At 42.7% G+C, this 18,944-nt stretch overlaps 1 long non-coding RNA gene across 1 annotated transcript; it reads left to right on the top strand.

Moving 5' to 3' along the window:
* The first annotated feature begins 8,223 nt into the window (after positions 1-8,223).
* Positions 8,224-17,663, top strand: LOC141575824 (uncharacterized). The gene is made up of 3 exons (XR_012503727.1): positions 8,224-11,064; positions 14,534-14,595; positions 16,680-17,663. It is a non-coding gene; the product is annotated as an uncharacterized LOC141575824 (long non-coding RNA).
* The last annotated feature ends 1,281 nt before the right edge of the window (positions 17,664-18,944 follow it).

Raw genomic sequence — 18,944 nt, 5'->3', positions numbered from 1 at the left:
GTCTATTTATTGTTGAGTTGTAAGTGTTCTTTGTATATTCTGGATACTAGGCCCTTCTCAGAAATATAATTTGCAAATATTTTCTCCCATTATTTGGGTTATTTTTTCACTTTGATAGTTGTCCTTTGAAGAACAAAAGATTTTAGTTTTGATAAAGTCCAACTTATCTATTTATCCTTTGGTTGCTTTTGTTTTATGCATTATACCTATTAAACTGTTGCTTAATCCAAAGCCATAAACATTTATACTTAAGTTTTTGCTAGGGTTTTAAAGCATTTAGGTCATTGATCCACCTTGAGTTAATTTTTATATGGTGTGACAGAGGGGTCCAATTACACTCTTTTGCATGTGAGTATCTTGTTTTCCCAGCACTATTTATTGAAAAGACTGTTTCTCCCTGATTGAACTATCTTGGCACCCTTGTCAAAAATCAGTTAATCATAGAGTAATCTATAAAAACACTGAATCACTATGTTGTACACTTGAAACTAGTATAACTTTGTAAGTCAACTATACATCAATCTTTAAAAGTAGTTTTTTAAAAAAGAATATGATGGGTAGAAGAATTTATAAGTTTCAAGCCAAAGTGGAGTATGACAGTGTTTCCAAGCATACAAATTTATGATTTCATAAGAATTCCTAATTTCATAAAAGGAGTCATTGGACCAATATGGTAGCAAATTGTTTTAATTCTAGCATTCAAAATAACTTTCACTCCTTTTTGTAGCAACCTGAAGCAAAAACACTTTCAAAGATATATTTAGTAAATTTCATTTCTTCAGAGTCATTGGAAAAATTTGTTTAATCTGATATGAATCTCCTTGCAACAGAGGTTTAATCTTTATGTAATAAAATTTATCTTTAAATGACAAAAAAAAGTTCATCGTACATATATGAGTTTATTTCTGGCCTTGCAGCTCTGTTTCATTGATCTACATGTCTATCTTCATGGCAGTACCACAATGTCTTTTTTTTAAATTAAGGTACAGTCGATTTGCAATTAGTTTCAGGTGTACAACATAGTGATTCACAATTTTTTTTACACTATACTCCATTTAAAGCTTTTGTAAAGTATTGGTTTATTCCCTATGCTATATATTATGTCCCTGTAGCTTATTTATTTTATACATAGTACTTTGTACCTCTTAATCCCTTACCCCTATCGTGCCCCTCCCCTCCCCCTCTCCCCACTGATAACTACTACTTTATTCTCTATATCTGTGAGTCTGTTTCTGTTTTGTTATACTCATTCACTTGGGGTTTTTTTAGATTCTGCATATAAGTGATAACATATAGTGTTTGTCTTTCTCTGACTTATTTCACTAAGCATAATGAGGTCCATGATGTTGTTGCAAATGGCAAAATTTCATCCTTTTTATGGCTGAGTAGTATTCCATTGTGTATATACACCTCATCTTCTTTATCAATTCATCTGTTGATGGACACTTAGGTTGCTTCAGAGTCTTGGCTATTGTAAATAATTCTGCTATGAACATTGGGGTGTATGTATCTTTTCAAACTAGTGTTTTGGGGCTTTTTGGACATATACCCAGGAGTGGAATTCCTGGGTCATATGGTAGTTCTATTTTCAGTTTTTTAAGAAACTTTCATACTGTTTTCCACTGCGGCTACACCAATTTACAATTCTGTCAACAGTGTACAGTTCCCTTTTCTCCACATCCTCATCAACATTTGTTATTTGTGGTCATTTTGATGGCAGCCATTCTGTCAGGTGTGAGGCAATATCTCATTGTGCTTTTGATTTGAATTTCTCTGATCAGCAATGTTGAGTGTCTTTTCATTTCCCTGTCACCCATCTGTATGTCTTCTTTGGGAAAATGCCCATTCAGGTCCTCTGCCCACTTTTTAATTGAGTTGTTTTTTCTCATCTTGCATTTTTCATCAATTTTCCATTTTTTTCAATCAATTTTTCCTCTGTATCTTATAGTTTTCTGAGTACAGGTCTTTTACTTCCTTGGTTATTTTATTCCCAGGTATTTTATTCTTTTTGATGTGATTATGAATGGGATTGCTTTTTTAATTTCTCTCTCTGATACTTCATTGTTAGTGTATAGAAATGTGACAGATTTCTCTGTATTAATTTTGTATCCAGCAACTTTGCTGAATTCATTGATGAGTTCTGGTAGTTTTCTGCTGACGTCTTTAGGATTTTCTATGTATAGTATCACGTTATTGGCAAACATATTATACATAGTGAGTATTACTTCTTCCCTTCTGATTTGAATTTCTTTTTCTTCTCTGATTTCTGGGGCCAGGACTTCCAATACTATGCTGAATAAAAGTGGTGAGATTGGACATTCTTGTCTTGTTCCTGATCTTGGAGGAAGTGCTTTCAGCTTTTCACCATTCAGTGTGATACTAGCTGTGGGGTTCTCATACATGGTCTTTCTTATGTTAAAGTATGATTCCTCCATACCCACTTTGTGGAGAGTTTTTATCACAAATCGATGTTGAATTTTTTTCAAAAGATTTTTGTTACCTATTGAGATGATTACATGATTTTTAATCTTCATTTTTTTATATTTTTAAACATTTTTCGTGAGTTATAGTCATTTTACAATGTTGTGTCACATTCCAGTGTACAGCTCAGTTTTTTAATGTGCTGTATCACATGGATTGATTTGCAGATATTGAATCCTCTTTGCATCCATGGAATGAATTCCACTTCACTATGGTGTGCGATCCTCCTAATGTATTGTTGCATCTGGTTTCCTAAACTTTTGTTGAGGATTTTTTGCGTCAATGTTCATCAGTGATATTGGCCAGTACTTCTCTTTTTCTTTGATATCGTCAGCAGGTTTTGGTATCGGGGTAATGCTGGTCTTGTCAAATGAATTCAGAAGCATTCATTTCTCTGCAATTTTTTGCAATCATTTAAGAAGGATCTAAGTGTGAAATCTTCTCCAAATGTTTCGTAGAATTCACCTGTGAAGCCATCTGGTCTTGGACTATTTTGTTAGGAGTTTTTTGGTTTTTTTTTTTAAATTCCTGATTCAATTTCATTACTTGTAATTTGTCTGTTCATGTTTCCTATTTCACCTTGGTTCAAGCTTCGGAGACTCTACATTCTGGGAATTTGTCCATTTCTTCTAGGTTGCCCATTTAATTGGCATGTGGTTATTTGTAGTGATTTCTTGGGATCATTTGTATTTCTGTGGTGTTGGTTGTAACTTCTTTTTCATTTCTCATTTTATTGACTTGGGTCCTTTCTTGTGCCCTGAGATCTCTGGCTGCAGAGCCCTGGGCTTCCCAGGTTAGTGCCTGTGCACTGACCTGTAGGGCCAGGTCCTGGACCCTCTGGTGGACACAGCCCTGTCCAGGAATGGCTGTGGGCTCTGAAGGTCTTAAAGAAGCCTGCCTGCTGGTAGGTGGGGCTGTGCCCCCACCTAGGTAGTTGCCTGGCCTGAGGTGTCCCAGGATTGGTGCAAAAGGCTGCTGGGTAGAGTCAGGTCCTGGCATTAACAAGCTAGAGGGAGGATTCCACAAGGGTGTCGGCCAGTACCAGTGTCCATATAGCACAGCAAGCTCCCAGAAATGGCTTCGGCCAGTGTCTGCCCCCAGAACGGACTCCAGTTGCCTCCTGCCTCTCCAGGAGACTCTCCAAGATCACTGGGTGGATCTGACCCATTCCTTTCAAATCACTGCTTCTGCCCTGGGTCCTGGAGCATGTGAGATTTTGTGTGCACCCTTTCGGAGTGGAGTCTCTATTTCCCCTAGCCCTCTTGCTCTCCTGACAGTAAGCCCTGCTGGCCTTCAAAGCCAAATGTTCTGAGGGCTTGTCTTCCCAGTGCAAGACTTCCAGGCTGGGGAGCCCAATGTGTGGCTCAGACCCCTCACTCCTTGAGGAGATCTGCAATTGTCGTTATTCTCTCTGGGGCAAGGGTCTTCACGACTCCTCCCCTCCAACTCATCTGCTTGTGGTTTCTTCTTTATATCGCTAGTTGTGGGAGATCTTTTCCGGTAGCATTCAGTCTTTCTCATCAATAATTACTCTGTACATAGCTGTAATCTTGGTGTGCCCATGAAAGGAGGTGAGCTCCTTGTCCTTCTACTCCACCATCTTTCCACGCTGTCTTGATTACAGTAGCTTTGTAGTAAGTTTTAAAATGTGTAAGTGTGAGTCCTCCAGCTTTGTTTTTGTTTCAAGATCATTTTGGAAATTATGAGTCCTTTGTTGGAGTTTTCAGTATACAAGTCTTGCACTTGTTTTCTTACACTTACTCAGTGTCTTTACTGAATATTTTCAAGTTTAATGATACTTTCTTCTGCCAGTTCAAATCTGTTGTTAAAGTCTCTTAAGTCCTTCTAGTGAACTTTTCATTTCACTTATAGTTTTCAACTACAAATTTACTGTTTGGTCCTTTTTCTCATTTCTGTTCCTTTATGGATATTCTTTACTTAGTGAGACATCATTCTGATACTTTCCTTTCATCTTTTAAGCATGGCTTCTTCTAGTTTTTTGAGCATATTTATAATAATTTAGCTAATGTTATTTTCTAGTAAATCCAAGATCTGGAATTCCTCTGGGACAGTTTCTACCGACCAGAAGTCGTTTCCTGTACACAGACCATACTTTCTTATTTCTTGTATGTCTTATAATTTTTATTAAGTGTTGAAAATTTGGAAAATACAATGTGATCACTCTGCACACCAGATTCCCTTCCCCCCAGGGTTGGCTGTAGTTTCCTCTGGTTGTTATTGCTTGTTGTTGCTGCTTCTGCTGTCTGTTCAGCAAATTTTATGAATTAATTGTGTGAAGTCAATATTTCTTATCATGTGTGGCCACTGAAATCTCTCCTCAGTTAGCTTAGTGGCAACCTAATGAATAATCAGAGATTTCATAAATGCCTTGAATCAATAAGTCTCCCAACATTTGCCACGTTCCTCTCTGCATGAATTCTGGGGCATGCCATCACTGGTTACATAAGCATTTTAAAATTCTGCCTTAGCCTACATTTTTTACTTGCATAGTGCTGCAAGCTCAGCCAAAGATGAGAGATAAGGGCTTCTCAGGTCTTTTCTGGGCACGTGTATAGCCCCGTACATGCACATGATCTTTCAGATTCCCAGGAATTTGTCAGAGCGTTCCAGAGCTTTCCAAATCTCCCAACCAAGATCTCATTCCCCAGTATTTTCTTTTACATTTTTTGTTAGTCCCAGTTGCAACCACTGCTTCAGGCAGATGCACTGTTAAAAACTCCTCACTGATTATTTTCAACAAATACCCTAGCAATAAGTCTCTTTGCAAAGAACAAGTTCTGAAAGCAATTTGTGGACAGGTTACGTTGACAGTTTTCTGGAAATGAGGCTTTGGGGTGACCTCCAAACCCATTCTGTCCCTTCCCCTTTGGCTACTAGTTTGACGGTCTTCAAGGCTACCAGAGTTGCAAGGTTGTTGGTTTCTAAAGCTACTTAAAGAGGTAAGGTGACAGGGATGGGGACAGGGCAAGTTAGAATGTCACGATGCTTAATGTGCTCAGTGAGATCTAGCCATTTTTCTTAAACAAACGTTTTTCTTCAGAGGTCCTTACTTCCTATTCCGTAAATACTTCTCTTGAAGAAACATATATAAATATCCTTTTGATTCAATTCTACTTGTTTTTGTTTTCTTTCTATTCAGAAAATAGAATACTTCTTTCCTCTTTTCTCCTTCAGTGAGTGCGTTAAAATCACAGAAGAAATATGAGAAAATACACTTTCTGATTTTTTCCAGTAGTTTCTTTGTGTTATGGTGTTTATAGTGGAAATTGTCAGGCAGGAGCAAGAAGGAACAAAGTCATTTGTTTCCAAGGAAATAAATATAAATCCAGAAACACAATCTTTCCAGTTTGGTGCTAGTCACAAAATGAACCGGGTGAGGGGACATGTTCGATTAAGAAGAACTGGAAAAGGATACATAATGCTCCATGAGAAAAAGGGCTTTTATACCTGAGTTTCCCACAGGGAAAAGAGTGGAGAGTCTAAGCAGGCCAGGTATGAGATGACTACTCAACTCTGGATTTCACTTTGCTGGCATTCACCCTTCTCATGGCTTTCTTCACATACCAAATGCTGAGGTGATGGAGATGCAAAATAAGTCCATGACCAGTACATTCCCCGTCCTGGGCCAATCTGGAACTGATAAAGGATCATGGTGACAGATACAGGGAGATTCATTCCTAGTGATAACTTAGGCCAAATTCCAGAAGCCAGTTCATTTTAGGGAGGAGTGGAAGGGAGATTTGCCTGTATGACGTCACCCAGAAGATCCAGCCCAGAGCATATAAACAGGTGAGTCGTACATCTTAACCAGTCCCAGGTCCAGCAGTTTCCAAACAGACCAAGACCATGGCAGTCCTTGGTTCCCCACTGCTGCCCCTGGTGCTGTCTCTGTGCCTCGGACTGCTGTTTCCTTCTGCCAAGTGTCAGTATCCTATCGGCAACTGCATAACACTGAGTAACATCATCGGTGCCACTGACGGGGGAGTCCAGGCCTTCCCAAAGAGCTATAAAAGCAACACAATGTACACAGGTGAGTAGAAGCCATCTTCTCTGCTGTCCTTGGTTCTCTGAGGTGAGGAAGCCAGAATACTGGGCGTGCCCCCTTCCATCCCTGCTTTCAACTACACAAGCAAAGCACGTGTTTTTCACCCAGATGGGACACAGAAACAGGGAGGATGAGAACATGGAAGAGAATGGGTGGGCTGGGACGGCCTCTGCACGTAACCTGTGTGATCTTGAGTATGTCCCAGATCTCAGTGTACCTGAGTCCCAGCGAGGGCACAACTGCGGCAAGTTGTCTCACTTCAATAAGTTGGGCGTTCTCCAAAACAAGGTTACAACAGCCTGTGTCGGGCAGCGGTGGGGGTCATCTGTGTTATTTTCAGGGATAATAAATGCACCGCAGTTGGCAGCTCTTTTCCATCCACTTGATAAGCAGTGCCACCATGGATGACTGTATACTGCTCAACATTAGGAGGCACTGCTCACATTTAGGCTATGGGTGAAAAATCTGGTGAGCTAGACAGGGAGGGAATTACTCTCCCAACGCACGTATGAGCCTGAAGCTGAGAGAAGTGAAATGGCTTTCCTGGGGTCTCACGGCTAGTAAGCAGCAGAGCTGGCTGGCTCGCAGATCTTACTCTTTTTGTTCCTAATCCGGGGCTTTTTTGAGGTGCTTAGAAATATTTTATGAATATTCCTTTGGGATCAGTCAAGCCTACATGTCAAGGCAAGTGCTGTCTAATGACTTTCTTAATGATAACAAATTTAATGTGGCTGTTTACAGGGACTAGTGCATTGAGTCCCCCTCGACCTTCAAGGTAGATAATGTTGTCATTCCCAGTTTGTAGATGAGAAAACACAGGCAGAGCTGTTAGTACCTCGCTAGGTCACAGCTACTTGAGTGATGGACCAGGCCCTCAGAGACCCTGCTCGTAGCCAAGACACGATTTGCCTCTCAGTTACAGTAATGAGAGATAAGATGTCTTACTGTGCTGTGGGCTGATCCAAGGGCAAATGCTATTGTCTGCCCCATTTTGCAGGTAAGAACTAAGGCACAGGGAAGTTAAAGTTTTACCCAAGGTCACTAGCAGTTAGCAGCTAATATTTGAACCTCAAAAACACCCAAGATTTGTCCAGCTTTATCCAGCCAGGCTGCCCAGCTTCAGAGCCTACCTTCTTGTCTGCCATATTACCCTACCTGGCTTAGAACTGGTAGAACATAAGGATGCTCACACCCATGCTCTACACACTGCAGGCTTCAGCATAAGCGTGGCTATGGCCTGCCTTCGCACACTCATCCTGGCTTGTCCTGGTTTCCATTTTCTCACGGGGACTGTCACTAAGTGTCTCAGTTGGGATGGGGCTCCCTATGTCCCTCTCCTGCAGACAGTGGGTCTTCTCCTAATCAGGACAGGGAAGATAACCTTCTATTCAAGATGAGGACCATCTTGTGTGATGTTGTATACAGGGAAGGACCTGGGTGGTCTGAGGGACTACTGCAAAAGACACCTCAGACCTCTGACTTAAGATAACATATCATAAAGTGATGGATTTTGTGGCTGAAATGGAAGAGAAAGAAACCTATATTGGGAAGATGGGGGGGGCAGTGGAGCCTCCTTAAAGTAGGAAGACACAAGAAGAATCAAAAGCCAACACACCAGACCCTTTGAGGGGACCATGCTAGATGAGAAGAGAAATCACGGCATTTACAGAGGTGTTGGTTGGAGCACTTTTAGGAAGCAGAAGGAGGAGAGGACCACGGTTCACTGAATGGCTACTATGTGCCATGCACTCCCCGAAACCTCATCTGATTTCATCTCAGAAAGAAATGTGCTAACGCTCTGGGATAAACTGACTCGCTACAGGAAGGATTTAAGTTGAGACTCAAAATCCTGTGCCCTGGGAGATGAGAAGGGCCTGATCCCACACCTGGAATTACACAACAGGCTACGTGATTTCCTGGCAGACTGAAATTATCGGACCTGGCTGGGACTCAGACTATTGCGGAGACTGAGTAAATGCACACACAGGCCAACCACTTCCCCTGATTTTAATGTTGAATTTTCTTTTTAATTTCAGGATTTGTCTTATCATTGGTATAAGCAACATGTATAAACGGCTTGGCAGTTTCCAAGACAAAAGTGCAGCTAAGGCAATATCTTAGAACAGGTTCTCTGGGTATGCCTTGGTATCAGTCAAAGAAACTCGTAATGCAGTAGCATTCCTATTACAACTGTCCCGGGTAAGCGCCTGCCACCGCTGCTTAACTTCCATGGGCAACAGAAATGTAACTTGCTTGCCCTTTTCCCTGAACCCTCATCATTAAGGCACTAAACAACATCGGATGCACAAACTTTTTTTTTTTAACATCAATTTATGAATAGTGATTTAGTGCCCTCCAGGTGCCCAGCACTGGGGATAGCCAGATACTGACACAGATGAAATGACAGCATATAGTACAAGCCAGAACATAATTAAGTCCTCAACGCAAGTAAACATAAATAAATGAATCAATGATTCAGGAGTGAGAGGGCAAGAGGGCTGAATTGGCCCAGAGGCGGGATCTTGGAGAGTAAGTGGGGCTGGGATAAGTGATGAGAAGGAAGGAAGGATTCCAGACGGGCCCCCGACATGAGCAAAGGCCAGGGGCAGGCGAACCAGGTGCGTCTGCAGAACCAGAGAAGACGGCCACCCCTGGAGTGGGGGTGCGAACAGCAGAGTGCGCCGGGTAATGAGGCTCATGAGAGCCATGTGTACTGCAACTGACAGAACAGAAGCAGGAATGTAGAACCAGAAATGTTTAGAGGCTCTGAAATACAAGGGCACTTTGAAGGTTTTCGACAGCTGTGGGTCCTGATGGAAGTGTTGGCTGGGGAAATCTGATCTGGTTGCAGCCTGGAGGGAGGAGACTGTGGAGGCCAGGAGGAGTGAACAGAGCATGTAAGCCAGGGAGCAGGGAACAGAACACAGGACAGAGGCAGGAGCATGCCCATGGTAGAGCTGACAGGTTTGATGACTATCTGCATGACACCGTCCCTTGTCACCATCCACCTCACCATCATGCACACAACCAGGACAGATGCCAGGTTCTGGCTGAGCAAGTCAGGGCCCCGGGGATCTGGCTCAGATACCTTGACTGGCAAAAACAAACAAACAGAACAGAGAAAAGTTTCATACTAAAAACAGCAATCGAGATTTATCTGACACCCACTCACATTCAAGTCTTTACACACTTCTCTTTACTCTTCACAGGAAACTTTCAACATAGCATATCTTAATGTTCATACAGGGAGGAATAATGTCGTTATCCTCAGACATAGAACCAACCCTCGTGCAAAGTGGACTCTCAGTAAATATTTGGGGAGTGAGTGATGAACAGTAAACAAACCAAGGATCAGAGGCTAAGTGACCTGTCCTTAAATGTTAGAACTACAATTCAGATCCAGGACTGTCTGATCGTATTCTGCTACACAGTCAGTTTTCTTTGCTTTCTGAAGGAGAAGACTTTGAAGGAGTTTTGGGTGGCTGAGAGGGCCCTAAAGACTATCACCAAGCACTGAGAGATTTGTTCAGAAAGGATCTTCTAAGGGAGGAAATGGACAAACTGAAATATTCTCTTGAAATCCCCTACCCATTACACGTTAGAATGCTGAAAGTAACCAGTGGAACTAACAAGTGTCAGCGGGGTCCCCGTGAGCGCGTACTAACCTAGGTCATCAGACTAGAGGGTTCAGGGAACCCTGAGTGGTTATTTGACATGTACTTAGATTAGTGCCTTTGGGGCTCAGAGGCCCTGCCTCCTTCTTCCCTCAGCCTCAACAACAGAGACCAAGAACATCAGCATTTCTGGGACCAAAAAATAAAAAAATAAAAACCAAAAAACAATGGGTTTGGCTTTGACTTGGCAGTAATAGTCCCTTATTTCATGAAGCACTTCCCAGGGGAGTCCACTTCACCCTTTCACAGGCATCGACCCCATCTCTCCCCACACTCCACTCCCCCTGAGAGAAGGGCAGAGCTCTCATCTTGAGATGTATGTAGCAAAGCAGAGTATAGGTCTTCTTTCGTCCAACTTGTCCACCTTTTTCTGGAGAAAACTTGTAAAGCAGACACACACAAAAACAGCTAGGGGGGAAATAAAAATCATTTATCATCCCACTACCAAGATATCACCATAGATAATATCTTGATGTATTTATTCCCTTCCAGATTTTCTGCAACTTCTTTTATAAAAGTGGGACATTACTATATGTACATAATATTTGTAACTTTCTTTTTTCACACTTCACTTTGATTTCATGACCCTCATCTCTTGTCTTACGGCACAGATGGTTCATTGTTTCCTTATCATTTCCTCCCAGTATCAGTGCCTGTGACTAACAACACTGAAGCTGTGATCCTGCGAGCACTGTACAAGACACAACCAGTAGGCTTCTGGAAAGATGCACACAAGAATTGTACGAACAGTGTCATGTACGAACTGAAGAACCCGCGCAGCAAATTGTTCGAGGCAAAATGGGTATCTCCTGGGGACATAGACCTATCTTCAGTTCAGCTACAGTAAGAACCTATCCATATATCATTTGCTTTGGGCTTTTACAATTTCATATTGGGTTTCTGCAGTTTTATACTGACCTTGGAGGACTCATAATACAACCCCGATGTGACGTGGAGGATTCAATAGCTGCACTCCTTTTCCACCTCCCCATTCTTTGTTCTACTTTTATCTGTAGAAGTTTGTACACTATACATGTGCACACACGCACACATACCAGGTATGCTCTGCACCAAGAGAAAGAACTGGTGTTAAATAAAACCAGAGCCAGACAGTACTTAAAGCAAGATGAGTGAATGAATGAATGAATGAATGAATAAAAACAGATTTTATTCAGGACTATTGCAATTAAGACAAGAGACCTCAGTATAGAACAAGTCTCAATTCTGAATGCAACATGGGTACCTGGGATTTATAGCCAGGGAACAGGGTAGGAGTGTCAATGGATAGAAAAACACTAAAAGGAAACATCAAACCCTGTAAGGGGGACTCTTGCCAAACTGACCTAACAGGATTCTTGCTGAAGACAGGCCAGGGTGATCACAAAGTAGAGGATGAGAAACTCAATCAGATAATAAAAGTGATCAGATATCGAGGGTGGGAGGTTTGTGCTATACTGCCTTAACAGGATTCTGGCTAAAACTGGATTTTCCAAGGAAGTACACAGATGGGCCTAGGAGAAGGTTCCAGAGTCCAAGTAAACTTTGGTCAAGCAGAGAATCCTTATCACTGGCACCCTGTTTGTTTCAAATTCTCTTTATCCCTTCCCACCACAACCCAACTCACTCCTGATAGTCTGGGGCAGACAGTACTCCAGAGCTAGGCAGGGCAAACAGCAGTGACAAACAATTAAAAATAAAAACACTCTGGTACTGAAGACACCTGCCCACCTTGGAGCTCCCCTCTCTGCCTTCTCCATGCAGTCCTCCAGGAGCTCTTGCTAAGCTAGGGTGCAGAGAAACTGCCTGTGGCCAAGAACCTGGGGGAGGGGTGCTCTTGGTCCCCATTTTTACCAAGTCAAACTTGAATCCACTTGCCCACTGAACAGCAAAGTCAATTTACTGACACCAGGTTGTGGTGAAGGAAAGTACAGCATTTATTGCAGGCACCGAGCAAGGAGAATGGGCAGCTCATGCTCAAAAGACATAAGCTCCCATCAGCTTTCTGGGCAGCTCTTTTAAAGGCTACATTTGTGGTGAGGTTGCTGGGGCCATGACTTTCTTCTGATTGGTTGGTGATGTTGTAACAGGATGATGTTTCATGAATTGTAATCATCAGCCTTCTGATCCCAACCAGTCTGGGGTCTTTGTGCTTATGCTCAGCATGTAGTCACTGTCCTCCACCTGGGTCTTACTTCCTGCAAAACAACTCAAAGATCTGTGTCACATTATTATCTATAACCCTCGAGGAGGAACCAGAACTCTGTTTTATCACGGAACTGTTATTTCTTGACTACTTTTCCTTTGTTTCTGCACTCCTTCACTTCCCTCATTAGTAACTGCTTGAGTCTACTCTTGAAACTCAGGGAAAGCTTAGGAGACTAATGCTTTTTTCTACAAACAAGAAATGGGGAGACACAGAGGGGCTTTTGTACCAGGAAGGGCCCCGCAGGGTCCTGCTTGGTTTCAGTTCCCCCTTTTCTTTGATGCTCCTCAATCCTCAGGGGAACAGGGGATAAGAAAGAGGATAACGTTCTAAGCAGAGAGTTTAATCATAAACTCGACAGAGGAATTCACTTTTAGGTGGACCTGGTTTCACCACCACACGGAGAATCATGTTTTTAAAACACATGCATTTTGAAAGTGGCTTGCTGGCAGAAGTGTGATGATTGTGTAATAAAACTGGCTTCCTAGTGTTACACAAAATGGACACATTCAGATTCCGCGGTGAGGCCACCTGAGGGCTCATGTTACATGCTAACAACAACAACAGCAAACTTCCCTCCCAGCTAGGGATTTGTTATCAAATTCACTGTAGGAACCAAATGTTGAGAGATCCTTACACTTTGACTGCCGTTTTGTACTGAAAGGGCAGGTCTGACCATCGGGGCCGTGTCCAGACACGAGCAGCCACCAGGTGTCTAGGGACAGTGGAGACAATGATGCAGTCAAGCCACCCCACCCTCTGCTGCCACGCCCTGGGCCTGGTGGAACCTAGCTGGCTCTGAAGGAGGAACTGTTATGCCCACAGAGAGACGTGCAAGAGTGGAATCCAAAGGAAGCTGCTACAATCCAGCCTCACAATGACAGCAGGCTCTTAGAAGCCAGTCAGGACTCATGAGGGCAATGACTTTCCTTTCATCTCACCTCCTTAAGGCCTCCACACTCCACGCAACAACAGATAAAAGACCACAGAGTGACAATCTGCAATGGAAACACACATTCCCACTGACAGGGCAGTCTCCAGACCCCTCCTCACTCACACCACGATGGTGCACTGGCTCCTCTGCTTGTTTACCATGTATGACAAGACTGACACCTGGAGGGGAGCAGCATACAGGATGGGAGAGCCCCATCTGTGGGGTAGGGCACAAAAGGGCATATGAAGAGGTTCCTGCCCACAGAACTTCACAGTGAGGTGTAGGGAGGCAAGGCCCACAGAGAAATAAATACTGAGGTTAGACATCACCTCCTCAGAAAGAATTCTCTATACTCCCAGATCAACTCCCGGCTTCCTGTTTGCTCACTCTCATAACTTCCACTGCTCCATCAGAGCACGTATCACAATGGTGATCAGTTACTTAACTTGTTGGTCGATTATTTGTTTAAAATCTCCCTCTCTAAAGAGACTTTAAGAGCCATCAAGGAAAGAAGCATGCCAGTGTTCACCAGCGTCCCCTTAGCGCCAAGCACAGTGACTGGCATGTCGTGCACTCACGAACTGTTAAATGAACAACAGACTGAACGGGCCCACTGACAGGAGAACAACACACCAAGCTGCACAGCTCGTTTAATGACCATTAAGTACCTGTGACACTACGTGTCAGGCATTGTGGACAACAGAACCTGCCCTCAAGGAGCTGGTCCTCCAGTGCGAGGAGAGGCTGATGGCAAAGCAATGCAGCACAGGGGCATGTCTGTCTGATGGAGATCTGTCTGGGTTCATGATGATAGGGAGAAATGCCTTCCCAGAGGTTACTGATGAGTCTGTAGGCAGATGTTCCCTGGGCCGGATTATTACGATCAGAAAGACTAACCTGAACGAAGACCAGAGGTGTATACCAGCCTGTGGGGAGTTCAGGGTGCTGGCGTGGGTGAGGGTGGGGGATGGACATTACCTTGTCTGGAGAAAGATCAGGGAGGATCTTAGTCAAGACAATATAGAGCAGACCAGGACTTAATGATCTGCTAATTGTGCTGTAGAGAATGTAGGCACAACAGGAATTAAGGGGCTGGGGTCTGCTGGGAAGGCAGCAACTGTGAAATGAACTTGTGAATTCCTCACCATTCTCTCTCATTTATTTGCCCTCCACAGAACCTTCACTGTCGATTCGCAAAAAGTGGCTGCATTTTCTTCCCAGGACCTGATGAGAAGAGGTAAGTTCCTCTGCAGCCTATTTCCGTATCTGGCAGTGAAATCAATCAGCCCGGAAAATTATTTTGTGGGTGTCCTAGCAAAACAGAGTCTTCTAGTCATGTGTCACCCAGATACCAGCTGAGGCTCCTAGCACCTTGAGATCGGCATAAGATTAGCTCAGCCCCTTATCCTGTGCCCTGTGCAAAACAAAAGCATCCCCATCCCCACCCCAACATTTCTGCCAGTTCTGAGGGGACTCTGATTCTCTCAGTCACCTTGACTCCAGACTCTGGCTCAGGAGCCGTTTCCAGTCAACACCACACAGACGTGGCTATGAGAGTCGGCTGCTCCCTCGGTTTCCACAAAGAATTCCCACTCACACAAAGCCTTCATCGCTGGAGCAGGTGTTACCAAAGGGCTTATGGGATGAGAAGGGAGATTCGCACAAAGAAGGGTTGATAGCACAGAAAACCAATCATTTCACTAGTTCTCGGAGCAGCCTCTGGCCTCCAGCACCACCACCAGGAAATCCCACTGGCCTTTCCCAGGCTGCAGTCCCCAACTTCAAGCCATCCTGAGGCTCCTTGTCCCTTGTCTCCCTTCTCTGCCCCTTTGCTTCTCTCTTGCCTCTTTCTGGGGAGCTAAAACAAATTCAAGGAACTGAGGTTCAGAAAAGACTGGTAACTTGCTTAAGACCACACAGAAAGTAAATGGCAAAGCTAGGACTCAAAGTCCACATCTTATACTTTTTTCCACTTTTCTTTGACTGACATGAAAACTATAAAGACAGTCATGTGTGTGTGTGTGTGTGTGTGTGTGTGTGTGTGTGTGTGTGAAGTGTTTAAATACAGGCTTTAACCAAGAGTAAGAAACATCAGTCTTCTCCACGACCAGATAATAGATCTTCCTCACGAGCCCCCAAACTCTGAAGTACATCTAGTATGCGGCTCAATTTCCTGTCAGTCAGGCATTGCAAATGTGGTCAAAGGCTTATCGATTTTCAACAACAAATGTTAAAGTGATTATGCCTAATGAAACTATTATGTGAACGCCTTAAGTGTTTCCTTGGTGGTCTCCCCTCTGTGAAAAGACAGACATTATTTTCTTTCTCCGGGGCATTTTCAAAAGGAACACTGGTATAAATGGTAGGAAAGAAAAAAAAAAAAAGTTTGTTTCTGGTCAGAACTCCTTAGCTCCATGCTAATAAAATCCAGATTTTAAAAAAAGAGACAGAGAGAAAAAGAAAGTGGCTGTGTTCAGACTTTTGGCTCAGGGGTGGCCTAGAGGAACACCTGCCCTGGGGAAATGTTCCACGAGATAAGATACTGCCACAGAGCTAGAAGGCGCCCTGCAGGGGGGCAGGGTGCACAGGCTGGAGCAAATCACTGCACATTTCCCGCCTTCTTCCTTATAGTCCCCTCTGTGGTCCACTCAGACCCTTGGAGGTGTCACGGCCAAGCTCTAGTTTTCCAGGATCAGACAACCCCCCAGGTTTGGCTTTCTCTGCTTCTCCGCCAGGCAACCTCAAAACGCTAACATGTGGTCAGATCCCTGCATGTGAAAATGACCAGTCTCTCAGACACCACAAAAAAGAGATTCGCAGGTTGGACGGGGCCTCTTTCCACTTACTTTAAAGCAGAGGTGGCCGTCCTTGGGTCTGGATGCTGTCTATTTCTTACGACTTTTACACGCAACCTTTGAAATGAGCAAAGAAACCAAAGACCAAAAAAGAAAAAGCATTAAAGTGCACCACTCTGGACCATGTTTGCACCGATTGATCCAATGTAATACTAAGAACATGAGGACATGTGAGGGCAGACTACCCACCTAACAACAAACTCAGTGGTTATGTAAATTCAGTGTAAGTTCCTTCTCCTGTAGGGCTGTGCAGAGCTTAAGGGTAGATTGTTTCTTATTTTTGGTTCCTTGACATCCTGTGCCCTCCTAGTTTCCCCGTCCTCTACACACTCTGAGCCCTTGAGAAGTGCTTACTGAATTTTGCTCATGAACTCTGGCTCCAGCATCCTATCAGATTAGTCTCCTCTCTCCAGTGTGCACCTGCCACCCAAAAGAGGTTCTGATGCCATTGTTTTTTTTTTTCTAGTGAAAAATACATCCATGACCAAGATCTCCACAATGAAGCAAATCACAACCCCAGCTCCAAAACCAGCCACAACCCACAAACCGGCAGCCAAAACCCGCCAACCGGCAGCCAGAACCCACAAACCGGCAGCCGCAACCCACAAACCAGCAGCCAGAACCCACAAATCAAAATCCACACCCCGCAGACTGCCAGCCACAACCCCTAAACTGGCATCCACAACCCGTACCACAGCCAGAACCCATACCATATCCACAAACTATAGCAAACCCACACCACATACCATATTCACAAACCATACCACATCCACCAACCATAGCAAACCCACACCCCGTACCACAGCCCGAACCTCAGCCCGAACCTCAGCCACAGCCCAAACCACAGCCAATAGTTTGGCCAACACAGCCTTCCTCGGCCCCATCAGATATGCCATTCAGCTCCTGCTCGTCTTCTTCACCAGCAAACTCCTCTTCTAGAAAGGAAGCTACGGGAACACTTGCTTCTGCTGCCACTGCATCCTTCTATGTTCAGTTCCAAGCCAGGACTCTGACACACGTGAACAAAGGCTTTACGTTCTCAGATGTACAACTCCACTCCCGCTCCTTCAGACCAAAACGGAGAATTGAGGGTCACTCGGTGAGGGGAACAGTCCACTCAGTGGTGTTCAACTGTGTGTCTCAGGACACAAATTAGGCTTTTTGTAACTACTTAGACCTAGATTTTTGGCTCCTGGCTTAACATGTTCACAGCCAGTTACACAGCCAATCTAAACTTTTATTTAGATGCAACACCAGTAGCATTTGAAGGGCAAGAAAATAAGAATGTACCAGGTCTTGAGTAGTCAAGGATGGGAAAGATCATGGTATAAAGGCATTATTTTCTGTGTTATACCAAATAAACTATACCTCAAACAAGAATAATGAATGTGTTAAATTCAAATATGTCTTTAATGAGTGATCAATTTAAAATATAGAAAATGTCATGTAATTTTATTCATTTATGGGAGCATTAATAAAATCAATGGAATGGTGAGAGTGTGTATGTTTTCGAAGCCAGATATAAGGGGAACATTTTCTCAATTTTAATTTTTCTCGAGTGCAAACTGGTCAGTTTTCCCCTAATGGTAATCTCCACTAAGAAAGATGGGTAAAATGTGTATAATATTCATAATATAACATAAAACCAAAACAAAACATGGTATTTCCAGTAATACGTAACAAAGTTTTCTTTTAATGGCTATGCTAAATTCCAAGATGCCAACTTCAGTGACATATGTGACCCTAGTGGCTGTGAGGTAGCATCTCTACACAGTGGTATCTCTTTCTAGTTTTGATTTGCATTTTCCTAATGACTATTAATGTTGAGTCTTTTCATGTGCTTATTTACCTTTTTTTGAAAGCTACGTCATATTCATATTATACTTCTTTACCATTTATATTTCTACTTTGGAGAAAGTATTCAGATTTTAAAATTGGGATATTTGTCTATTTATTGTTGAGTTGTAAGTGTTCTTTGTATATTCTGGATACTAGGCCCTTCTCAGAAATATAATTTGCAAATATTTTCTCCCATTATTTGGGTTATTTTTTCACTTTGATAGTTGTCCTTTGAAGAACAAAAGATTTTAGTTTTGATAAAGTCCAACTTATCTATTTATCCTTTGGTTGCTTTTGTTTTATGCATTATACCTATTAAACTGTTGCTTAATCCAAAGCCATAAACATTTATACTTAAGTTTTTGCTAGGGTTTTAAAGCATTTAGGTCATTGATCCACCTTGAGTTAATTTTTATATGGTGTGACAGAGGGGTCCAATTACACTCTTTTGCATGTGAGTATCTTGTTTTCCCAGCACTATTTATTGAAAAGACTGTTTCTCCCTGATTGAACTATCTTGGCACCCTTGTCAAAAATCAGTTAATCATAGAGTAATCTATAAAAACACTGAATCACTATGTTGTACACTTGAAACTAGTATAACTTTGTAAGTCAACTATACATCAATCTTTAAAAGTAGTTTTTTAAAAAAGAATATGATGGGTAGAAGAATTTATAAGTTTCAAGCCAAAGTGGAGTATGACAGTGTTTCCAAGCATACAAATTTATGATTTCATAAGAATTCCTAATTTCATAAAAGGAGTCATTGGACCAATATGGTAGCAAATTGTTTTAATTCTAGCATTCAAAATAACTTTCACTCCTTTTTGTAGCAACCTGAAGCAAAAACACTTTCAAAGATATATTTAGTAAATTTCATTTCTTCAGAGTC

This window comes from Camelus bactrianus, chromosome 33 (genome assembly GCF_048773025.1).
Source record: "Camelus bactrianus isolate YW-2024 breed Bactrian camel chromosome 33, ASM4877302v1, whole genome shotgun sequence".
Classification (NCBI taxonomy): Eukaryota; Metazoa; Chordata; class Mammalia; order Artiodactyla; family Camelidae; genus Camelus; species Camelus bactrianus.
This window is presented reverse-complemented; position numbering and strand designations above follow the sequence as displayed.